At 36.5% G+C, this 12649-nt stretch overlaps 1 protein-coding gene across 1 annotated transcript in view; it reads left to right on the top strand.

Annotated features, from left to right (window-relative positions):
- The window catches only part of ZPLD1 (zona pellucida like domain containing 1), a 481064-nt gene that overhangs the window by 348310 nt on the left and 120105 nt on the right, over positions 1-12649 (top strand). The window contains exon 9 of the mRNA XM_004272088.3: positions 9259-9330. The gene's annotated coding sequence lies outside the window, so the exon portion shown is untranslated. The remainder of the gene's footprint in view (positions 1-9258; positions 9331-12649) is intronic.

Below are 12649 nucleotides of genomic sequence, written 5' to 3'. Positions count from 1 at the left end.
CTGTATATTCTAAAGAAAAAATGGCCTCTATAAGCACATGAACTTGAATAAACTCTTGATGGTCAATAACACAGTGATAATGATGTAACTCATAATATTTGTATTTTTAAGGGAGGACATAGTATATCAAAGATAAATATCAGTGTAGATAAAAATAAAGATGCCATTGGACAAAGAGACACATTTAAGTTAGAAAAAAAAGCATTGAATTTTGAATGCTTTTCTATCTTCTCAAGTGGTGATTAACATGGCCTTATTGGTTATAAGGGCTCAGCAATTTGGAAAAAAATTGCCCTTCTTTCTCAGTGCTTTAATTAGAAGTGGAAAATAAGCTAAGTACTCCATTGAAATACAATGAAGTTCTCTTCCTTCCCAGCAGCTTCTGTGCTGGTGCCCACTTTGATTTCATTTCCCCCCTTAGGCATGGTTTTGTTGCTCTGATCATTAATATTGACATAAAACTATCAATACACAAGCTTGGTTCTGTAAATAGGATTAATGAATTGCCAAAAATTATGGAAGGTAAAATGCTATGTACAGTGGCAGTCTTCAATTCACCCAGACCTTTTCCTTCTCTCCAGCTTTACACACACACACACACACACACACACACACACATACACACACGTGTCATATGAAGGAGACCTTGAGAAAGCTCCAAGTTTTCTGTAAGATGGGGAGGTGATAGGCTGAGTGTACCAAGAAGCAGTCTTTGGAGGGTTAGCTAAGATGCTCTTAGAAGGGAAAGGACAATATCTGCATGTCACAGCTCTTAAACAAACTTCTGGGAATGTATTCATGCTATATCCACATGTTCATCTCAGAGGTCTGCTCTGACTTATTTTAAGAACAATCGAAGTTCTGAAGCTCTGTGTTTCTTTCAGAGACTCAGCATCCTTTGTGTTTTCTCTTCCCAGCTTAACACAAAGACACTGTTGCATCCAGTATTCTTAGCTGATGTAAAATATTCCTCAGTGTGTCTGCACACAGTGTCTCTATGTCATTGTCACACCATCTACATTGGCTCACATCTCAATCTCCCTGCCTCTGCCTGCTCCAGTTTCTTCACAGGTGAGCTTACTGATCTCGCCACTTACAGGACTTTGGCATTTCAGATTATTATTTACCCCATTTGCCTCAGATTGCTCAACCCCTAGATACCATGCCTACCTTCCCAGATAGGCCATATCCTGGTTCCTTGATAAAAACATGTTGTAATTAGGAGAACATTTAAGGAGTTCCAATCTATCGATTTCAGTTTGGCTGGGTCTTTGCATTGAACCACCCTTTTTACTGAACTGAGGATATAGTCACTGAGACATTCTTGCTGCCAAATTCATCTGGAACATCTGTTCTTTCTCTGATTACTAGGGCTCTCTCATGGCTCTTACATCACAATTCCCTCTGCAGAGAATAAATAGGTTTGTTGCACTTGATTTCCTGAATCCAGGATCACTCTAGAGGCCTCAATTTACAGTTTTGGGCTTCTGTGTTGATCACCTTTTCACATTTTATACTAAAATCCTGCATCTTCCCCAAACACCTTTTAAAGCCTGGAAGCCTTGCTTCCTTCCTGGGTATGGAGGCCAGCTCCTAACATCCAGCAGCCCTCCCTGATACCTACTGCCAGTCTGGGTTTTAGAATATCACTATCCCTGGATTCTCTTATTGCTGGTTTTTACCCACCTGTTGGCACATTTCATACTCCTTGGAAATTGAGTACTTATTAATTACCCTGATTGTGCTTGAGATTGCATGATCCCTTGGCCACCAGGCCCTGCCTTCCCAGATCCTGCCATCCTCAAAGCTTTTGTCCATGCTTGCCCAGATCTGTGGATTTTGTGTCAGGGCACATCGCTTGTCTTACTGTGAGTGCAAAATCATTCCATGCCGATTAGACCCTAGATATGAGAACACATATCTTAGTTTATATGTTGAAACATTGATCACAGATCATGTTTCATAGCAGTTTAAATGTATTCCTGAGATAGAGACAAACTTTTTATGAAACTCTTCAAAGAATAGAATCATTGAGTGCCCACTTTGCTCTTCCCTGTCTCTCTTATCTCATCCTCTTCTTAATCCATGCAACTATGATTTCCCTGAGTCTCCCATCTCTGATAATGTCTAGTGTCTGAGTATCAGTGTCTGCTGTTCTTCACCAAAGTCAAAGATGTACACTTGCTAGGTGGGCAAGACCTTGTCCTCTTCCTGGAATGGAATTTGATTTAGAAGAATCTTTATCCTTCATTCAAACCGGGAGAACTATCCATCTTCCCAAGAATCATTTCAGTCTGTCTTGTTACTAAGCTGTCATTCTTTAAATTCAAGTCTGTGGTCTTATATTTTTAGCTGCCTAAGTTGCTGTGTAAATTGGAGGAAAAATATCCCAATAAAAGAAACCTTTTCCAGAAGGATAAAGCAGTTTGTATCTTCCTGCTCAGGAAACCCTGAAAATATGCTAGCAGAGGAAACTGAAATATCAACATACCAACTGCTTCATTTATTTGTACAAGGATTATTTTTCATAATTTTGAAAAATACACTCATGAAAATTACCTAGGATGCATTTATTAGATTGACAAAGTCTTCAATATGTTCTGATTAGTCAGATTATCATAATTATATATATATTTATTTATAATATTATATAAAAATCTCAGTATTAGAGAAAGATTAAAAATAAGAAAACCTGTAAAACCTAATATCATTGAAATCTGGTACCTGAAAATATAAAAGTATGTCTTAAGACAATACAGAAGCAAACTCATATTCTGGAATTAGAAGTTTTACCTCCTGTTTACAATTGCTGTACATGTATTGCCACCAAAATGGATTCTAAGTCATGGTTGGTTTTTATAAAACTGAGCATTTGTGGGATTCATGTGTTGATAACACCTAGATGTATCTCTGGGTTACTTTCTATTCGTAACTATTTCTATTCTCTGCTACATTATGCCTATTGCCAGCAATCTTCTAAAAGCCCATTTAAGAAAAAAGCAATTTGATTATTTTTTGTCTGAGTTAGGTGACTGTTGAGTAAGTATATAATGAATTCATATATAATTTATAATATAATGAATTAAAGTTATAGAGCTTACTAATTTATCAATATCTTAGTAAATTGTAAGATTAGTTGTATAGAATTTGTCAATTTATTGATATATCAGTAGTTGTGAAATTAAAAATATTTAACGGTGGCTACCATTTGTTAAGTGTTTATTATGTGTTAGGTGTTTTAACTGTGTGAACTTGATTCATCCACACAACCACACTATGAGGCAGATAATTAATTATTTTACAATGAGGAAACTGAGATTTAGAGAGATTAAAAATCTTGACCAGATCACTCAGATAATAAGGAGGGGAACTGGGACTTTGCTTGATTCTCATGGGTTTTGTTTTTGTTTTAAACATCATTTACATCATTACCTCAAACGCTGCAAACACAGAGCCAAGGAATAAGGCTTGGTGATAACTTACTAAGTTACTGAGGACATCTACATATTACCTTTTTTTTTTTTTTTTTTTTTTGCGGTACGCGGGCTTCTCACTGCTGTGGCCTCTCCCATTGTGGAGCACAGGCTCCGGACGCGCAGGCTCAGCGGCCATGGCTCACGGGCCCAGCCGCTTCGTGGCATGTGGGATCTTCCCGGACCGGGGCACGAACCCGTGTCCCCTGCATCGGCAGGCAGACTCTCAACCACTGCGCCACCAGGGAAGCCCTACATATTACCATTTTATGTTAGAAATATGTAACAAGGTCCAATCTGGAAGTGATTATGATTCAGTACCAATATCAAGTAGGTAAAATGACAGTGTATAAAGCTACATAAAGATATGAGACAGAATAGCCAACAACATTCTACTCTAGATCTCGTAAGTTTCACTCCAGATCAATATGTCAGCTGACAAACACCACAGTTCACATGGGACTGCTCTATTAAAAGCAGTAGGGGAGGGGGAAGGGTAAGCTGTGACAAAGCGAGAGAGAGGCATGGACGTATATACACTACCAAACGTAAGGTAGATAACTAGTGGGAACCAGCCACATAGCACAGGGAGATCAGCTCGGTGCTTTGTGACCTCCTGGAGGGGTGGGATAGGGAGGGTGGGAGGGAGACGCAAGAGGGAAGAGATATGCGAACATATGTATGTGTATAACTGATTCACTTTGTTATAAAGCAGAAACTAACACCATTGTAAAGCAATTATACTCCAATAAAGATGTAAAAAAAAAAAAAAAGCAGTAGGGACTACACCCCTACCAGCCATTGGGAGGGGAAGAGTGGGCAGCACAGGAATGGGTCTGTTTGTCAGATCACTGCCCCCCCCATCTCAGGGACATCTAAGATAAATAAAGCCCACTTAATGGAGAAAACACAAAATGTCTTAAGTCTTCACCATCATCAAGGCCATTAAAGAGATGTAAAAAGCACAGCAGCTAACCGTATTCATAAATAGCAAACTAGCATTTGAGAAGGTAGTAAGAACTCAGTCTCATAAATAACTAGATGTATGTTAATTTAATTCTTTTGGAAGGGGAAGTAGGAGAATATAAAACATTAATCACCATCTCAGGAATGATTTATTTTGCATACATGCCTGCAGAGAGAAGGAAAGCTGTTTGCTTTTGGTAGTCTTCCAGCTCCTGCTTTCTTCTTGATCATCAGGGGGCTGCATTCACATACATCTTCTATATGTCAATAGTAGATTGCCCATCCTCTGCTTTCATGTGTGCAGCCAGAATCCACTGACTTTCATGGGCAAACGGTGGTGAGTTTGCTGTTTGTAATAAAGCTATTATGCATCAGACCTCTGGGTCAGACAGTCTGATCCAAAGACTGTGGCAGAAGCCCAAGTTATTATTTCTCCCTTATTATAGATGAATGAGCCCCTTTCTTTTTATCTTCAGCTTTATTGAGATATAATTGACATATAACATTGTGTAAGTTTAAGGTGTACAACATGATGATTTGATATACATGCATTTTGCGATCTGTTTACCACAATAAGGTTAGTTAGCACATCCATCGCCTCACATAGTTACTTTTTTTGTGTGATGAGAACTTTTAAGATCTACTCTCTTAGCAACTTTCAAATATGCAATACGTATTGTTAACTATAGTCACCAGGCTTTAAATTATATCATCAGAACTTATTCATCTTATAACTGGAAGTTTGTACACTTTGAACACCTTCATCCATTTCCCCCATTCTCTTGACCCTGGCAACCACCAATCTACTCTGTCTCTGTGAGTTTGCTTTTTTTTATATTCCACATGTAAGTGAGATCATATAGTATTTATCTTTCTTTGTCTGACATTTTACTTAGCATAATGCCCTATAAGCTCATCAATGCTGTTGCAAATGATAGGATTTCCTTCTTTTTAAAAATGGCTGAATAATATTCCAGTGTGTGTGTGTGTGTGTGTGCGTGTGTGTGTGACATGTCTGTATATCATAATTTCTTTTCTTTATCCATTCATCCACTGGTGGACATTTAGGTTATTTCCATGCCTTGGCTATCATAAATAATGCTGCAATGAACATTGGGGTACAGATGTCTTTTCAAATTACTGTTTTTGTTTTCTTTGGGTAAATACTCAGAAGTGAAATTGCTGGATCATATGGTAGTTCTATTTTTTATTGTTTGAGGAGCCTCCATACTGTTTTCTCTAGTGGCTGCACCAATTTACACTCCCACAAATAGTGCATAAATGTTCCCTTTTCTCCATATCCTTGCTAGTACTTGTCATCTCTTGTTCTTTTCTTTTTTTTTTAATGGTCATCCTAACAGGTGTGAACTGATAGCTCATTGTGGTTTTGATTTGCATTTCCCTGATGATTAGTGATGTTGAACATCTTTTCATGGCTTTTCAAAGCCATCTGTATGTCTTTTTTGGAAAAACGTCTATTCATGTTCTTTGTGAATGGGCCCCTCTCTAAGAAAACATGCCTTTTATCAGAAATATGGCTTTCTGAATTTCCTTACTGACACAGGTTGGTACATACATTGTTGAGGGAATCACTTTCCCATTAAGAGTGAAAAGTTCATCTAATACACTGATAAAATATAACTTCCGTAGTCAGTTTGATTTTTAGCCTACTTGGGTCTATCTGTATCAGAACTTTTAGAAGTAAAACAAAACATTTAAACTTAAAAGCTAACTCAAGCTACCTAGGAAATAACAATTCTCTCTATACAGTTGTCTCTTGGTAACCACAGAGGACTGGTTCCAGAGGCTCCCTCCATTACCAATTCTGCAGATGCTCAAGTTCCTTATATCGAATGGTGCTGTATTTGCATATAATTTAGGTAGACCCTCCGTATACTTTAAATCATCTCTAGATTACTTACAATACCTAATACAATGTAAATGCTGTGTAAATAGTTGCTGGTGTGCAGCAAATTCAAGTTTTGCTTTTTTGAACTTTCTGAATTTTTTTCAAACATTTTAGTCAAGGTTAGTTGAATCCACAGATGCAGAATCCATGGATATAAAGGGCCGACTGTACACAGATCACCATGCATAGACAACCCAGTAACAAGATCCAATATACTAAACCTGAAGTCAGGGAGGGCTGTGGACAGGAGGGTAGAGCTAGTGGTATGTCACTGGTTTGACTTTTTCTTTTTACCAGAAAACACCCAACTGCAAAAGTTAATCACAGAAAAAGATTTTACAAAGGGCTTGTATAAAGTAGTTGCCAACTTTTAAAATTGTTTGGCCACAGTTTTCAAAATGACCAACTCCAAAATACAAATTTTTGTTTTGGCCTTGCCAAGACTCGTTTTTTATGGAAATTTGTAAATTACATGTATCCTGTAATGCACATTTTTAAGCTTGTACAAATGAGAATATTGCTTCTTAAAATTTATCAGGAGATTACAAACATTTATAACTATTTCATTATTACTCAGCACATTGCTACAAATCTCATTAGTTATGTCTTTCAGGGAATTTTCTCCTGAAAAACTTTAGTGAAGGTTATTCTTACTTAGGTGGGTTCCATGCTTCTGAAGAGGTCAGAAGGGATTTGAACTAAATCTGATAGTTAAACTGAAGATCAGGATGGACCATATAATTTATATTGATGAGTCTGGTGCTTTGTATAGTTTGTAAACTAGCACTAAAAATTACCAAAATGAATTCTAATAAAGGTTTGAGTAACAACGTTTATTGGAATAAGTGGTTAGTTCTCAAATATATGAACTTTTTTAAGGAGAGCACTCACTTGGAACCATGTTTTAACATGTTTGTTAAAAACACTTACTTAAAAATCACTCAGTTTAGCAGGAGACCAAAAGCTAGGCACTGAGCTGAGTGTGTCTAATTTTAACTTTCAAATTTCCCCCAGTCTAGAAGTAGCCATCTCTTGCTCAAGGATGGAGTCTATCTCTTGGATTAATTTATTTTACCCTGGAGACAAATATTAGAAAGCAACATCTTTTGTGCTTATAGTTAGTAAACCACAACCCAAGTTAAAAGTATTATCAATGTACCAAAAATGATGCAGAGTGGGGAATTGCTTCATGACAGTAAAGCTTATTTTCTGTAAAAAACGACACAAAGGATTTTTTTACTTCCCAGGAAAGGAAGTAAGGTTTATTTTCTACTGAAAATAAATGAGAAAAATATTGCTGCTTCCAAACTCTAAGTAGGAATCAAAACACTTGAATAATACATATTTAAATGTTTACCTATTTAAAAAATTCTAAAGTGCTTTTTAAAGAACTGAATTAGAATATCCTAAACCACACAAATTGAGGGTAACAATAGCATCAAAGTAACAGATACAAATTGGCATTTCTGTGGATAAACTATGCCTATTTTGCAGAAAGTCTAGACCCAAATGCATTGGGCTTCCCAAAGAGGATGTTTCATATGACCTCTGGGAACCAATTGCTCTTGGTCACCCTGGGGGTACTTGCTGTGGGTGCTCTCCTCAGCATTGTTTTGTTGTGGAGGAGCTCCTGTGGGCTGTAGAACCAAAAGCAGCATTTGGACCAGTCAAGTCTGCAAAGGGCCCCTCTACTGTCCATAGTGCCCATCTTAGAGGAATCTGCTGACACTGATATTGCTGACACCTTGAACTTTCCCATGGAGATCCAACTGGGGGGAAGAGAGTTTATGTTTTACTCCCTCTGTTAGTGTATCTCATTGTAAGACTGGAGCAAGAGTCCAGGGACTGGACTGATGAGCAGTTTGAGTGAGATATTTGCAGTGCTCACCATCACCTCATCATCTTTATTCTGGCCCAGTAGCTTTGCACCAAATTTGTGGGTGCAGCATTCTCATTTCTAATGATGAGTTACTTTTTTCCCCTGCAAGTGCTTCTCAACCTCCTATGCAAATAACCCTTGGCTGTTTTGTGCCACCAGTTAACCAGAACAGATTTTCCCAGTTCTGTGGTGGGTAAAACTTATCTTATCCTGCACATGTGAAAACCCCTGATGTGGGGTTTCTGTAAATGAGCTAGCTCTTTATTTACCAGGGCTTTGTAACATGGAGGTAGTTACTATCTCTTGTGACTTTTGCCTTGACCACTTCAGGATATGTCAGATAAATTAAAAAAAAAAATCATAATAAATATAATAGCAAGTTGCTAACATTTATTAAGTCCTCCTATATGCCACACATTGTTCTATATTGTGTTTTATATTGACTAACTCATTTACTCTTCAGAATAACCTTTTAAGGTAGGTGCAGTTATTTCTTCCATTTTATTGTAAGGACACGGGCACATAGAAGTTAAATAACTGACAGAGGTCACTCCCACTGGATTCAGATGACTAGCAAGAAAGGGGAAGAAAGAGGAGTGAAATTTTGCCTTCATTATATTTTCTTCTGTATTCCTAATTTCAAAAGCAATTAAGTGGAATTAAAGACTATTTCTTTGGCATAAATGGTAAGCCCCACCAAAGCAGGGGCCATGCCTTTTTTCTCTCTCCATAGTATCTCTGGTGCCTAGTACAAAAGAGACACTCAATAGATATTCATGTTACAAATGAATGGATAATCTAAAAAACTTTCAGTTGCTTTTTTTTTTAATGTGTCTTTCATTCTTTTTCTTGTCTTTCCAATTTCTGTTGTCTTAATCTGCACTAAAGAATTACTAAACACTGTCTGGATTAGTGGGTTGACGACACTCCTTGTCAATAACTTATATAGTTTTCTGTTGGCTCTAATTTCTAACAGAAGAATTGGGGCTGGTTTGAGAGATGAATCAATTAAGAGGCTGTTTTCCTTACAGATATCATCAACAAGACTTCTCTGAGATGTGTACTGAGAAACATACTGAAATGCAGAGTTCATATCTAGATGGGTGAGCACAGCTTTCATTGCTTTTCTAAGATCCTTTATTGTATACTGTTTTATTAATTATTTCTGGTAATAAGAATAATTTTAAAAAATAATCTCTGGTTATATGTGTAAGTTGACAACATTGACAGAGCTATTTAAGTTATAGGTAATGTATTCTGTAAATTGACTTACAAAGCTATTAACTGAGTATAATACATATAGAGGCCGTGCGAGTACATGGCTTATGAACCAGGCCATGGCCCTGAGGAGGGAACTGTATATTAGTTCTGGTCTTTGTAGTTGCTAAAAGTTTATTTGATTATTAATCCTATAATTCCTCATATTTTCACACCTCTGGCTATCTTCAGCTTCTTGGTTCTGAGGCATCATGCTAAACATTTTTATTAGAGGAATAATGAAAGAGCTTCATTTCACACAATGCTTTCTTTTAAACTCTTTGATAGCATCCTGGAATTTAAAAACATCCATTCATAAATTATTTTTATGATTGGACCTTGATCAATTTACTTGAACTTAGTGTGCCCTCTTCTCCATTTGCAGCTGAAAGGGTAGTCTTGACCTACCTTTTAGAAGAGCCCCTAAAAATGATTAATTGAGCCTTCCTTATAGAGTACTTTAAAAATATATAATTGCTCTGCATATAGGAAAAAAACCTATCAGAATTTTAAAAAAATGTTTAAAAATAGGTGAAAATTTCAAGATGGAAACAGGGACTTGCTAATGCTGAATAAGGCAGAAGAGCATATTTTTGTCAGTCAGTTTTACTAGTTTAAGTAAAGCCTGTTTAACTATAAAAATCTGTTTAATCAGTGATAGAGTCATTTCATTTTAGTGAGTGCCTAATTGTAGGGAAGTTCTGCAGTGCAATCATGACCTCCTTCTGTTGTGCTCAGCTGAAGACTACCTTTAATGAAATGTGATGATGGAGCGGTTCCCTTGATTAAAGCACTTTAATAAATAAGTAGCTAGACAAATTTACCAGCTAGGAGAGAAGAGGAACAAATGGAGCTGTAAGTCCTATAAGAGTAGTTTTATCATTTAAAAAAATTTTATGGATTATTTAAATTGTGCTTCTCTAATTATAATCATTTATAATGTTTCATTGTGTTTAATAGCATTTGCTTTGATTGAATCATTATCATAGTTAGCAAGTTGCTCTAATAGCTACCTTACAGTATCTTTTCAATTATGTGAAAGATAATTGAAGCTATGTGAATGTGGTTTCCTTTTCTGTCCCTAGAAAGAGACCATAATAGAGAAGTTTCATTTGTAGAAAATTTATATTTTATAGTTCCTTATCCACTTACTATAACATTTCAGATTTATTTATTTAGTTTAATTTTGTACACTCACCCATTCTGATTGCCCTCTCACAGATTTTAATATTTCCATTCAGTTTTGGCAGTATAGCAGTAGAGAGAGAAATTTTCCTGTTTTTGTTCTTTTTGGATAGATCCACAACATTATAGAGAAAATTTTAAAAGATTTCAGTCTTCTCGTATGCCATAATTTTGGGGAAACCTTTGATTAATTGATCTTATACCGCTCTCTACCTCTTCAGCTCTGATTTCAGAGGGTATAGATGGGGAGGACCCTCACTTTCTCTCTGCTTTGCATGGTACCCTAGACCTTCCGCAGCTTTCCTAGGTTGATATAAGAGTGAACAAAAATGTCATTGTTGCGAAAGTCAAGCAGGGGCTCACAACCAATTGTGTGAATGTTTTGCTTTTCCTGTACCTTGTCTTTGCTCATGCATCTCTTAGAGTCTAGGCATGTGTTTGTGTGTGTGTGTGTGTGTGTGTGTGTATGTGTGTGTTTGAGTGAGAGAAATAGCAGTCTACTCTAATAATACCGTAATCACAACCAGGAAAGACATGCTTCATCAATTCTCTGGCAGTAACTGCAGTTCCTGTGGAAAGAAAAAGTGTTGTGGTCACAAAACACTGAGCTGATCTCCCTGTGCTATGTGGCAGCTTCCCACTAGCTATCTATTTTACATTTGGTAGTGTATATATGTCCATGCCACTCTCTCACTTCATCCCAGCTTACCCTTCCCCCTCACTGTGTCCTCAAGTCCATTCTCTACATCTGCATCTTTATTCCTGTCCTGCCCCTGGGTTCTTCAGAACCATTTTTTTCTTTTAGATTCCATATATATGTATAGCTGATTCACTTTGTTATAAAGCAAAAACTAACACACCATCGTAAAGCAATTATACTCCAATAAAGATGTTAAAAAATAAATAAATAAAAAGTCAAAAAAAAAAAGAAAAAGTGCTGTGGTACAGTAGAAAAAATATAGGCTTTGTAGTAAGAAACATCCAAGTTTAAATTCCAGCTCTGGATTCACAGATAATTAGCTCTAATTTGCTTTGCAAATTCATTAAACCCATCTGAATCTGTTTTCTTATCTGTAAAATGGGAATAATAATACAAACCTCATAGGGTTATTTTTAGTATTTACTAAGTAAAGTATGAAAATTGTATGGAACCTTATATGTTTTCAGTAAATGTGTTCTCTTCTATTCCTTAGTACTCCAGTGAGTTGGCTTACCACAAAACACAGAAATATAATAAAATTTGAATCAGAACTATCAAATTACAAGTAATAAAAAAGAGGGTAAAACAGTTAGGCTAAAGAAATGCCTAATGTTATTTACTGTGATTAATTGTAGTACTTAGTTCTCAGATTCTTGAAGGATGAGGTAGCAAGATAAACACAGTAGGTTATATTATAGTCAATATTTGAGAAAAGAAAATAGAACTCACCAAGTTTTTCTGTACTAGTGTTTTTAATATTAAGTATCTTTACTCATTCTATATCTCAGATTTCATTAAAATTTTAATTAAAATTTAATTGCCAATTCAATAGAGAAGAGGGAGCCTCGTCAAAGAATGGATGGACATTTCTCTGCTATAGGTATGGTCATCTCTTTGTTAACAAATAAAGGTAATCTTGCTAGAACACTCTTGTAAGATTTGAACTGAAGATTATTCTGTTGTATAAATAGTGGAAAAAGAAAATCTGACTAATGGAGGACTAGTGCGATAATGGCTGCTACATGTTTTCTTTCAGTTCTATGAATTCCGGGGGATGGATTGGTGTTTTCTTGCCTCAGTTTCTTCTTTAGTCACTGAATACATGTAGACCTTTTCCAGAAGTCCCTGAAATTGTCCAGTTGTTTCCTCGTTGATCCAATGCCAATGTTCTATCAATACTTCTTCTCCCCCACCATCTCACACGTATCTCTCTCCCCAAAGTCCATTGTTCTCATTGGTTAAGAAGTCTTCCTCACTTGAAAAAAGTGTGAAGACTTTTG

This window comes from Orcinus orca, chromosome 5, assembly GCF_937001465.1.
Source record: "Orcinus orca chromosome 5, mOrcOrc1.1, whole genome shotgun sequence".
NCBI classification, from domain to species: Eukaryota; Metazoa; Chordata; class Mammalia; order Artiodactyla; family Delphinidae; genus Orcinus; species Orcinus orca.
The sequence above is the reverse complement of the archived record's forward strand: the minus strand, read 5'-3'. Positions and strand labels throughout refer to the sequence as shown.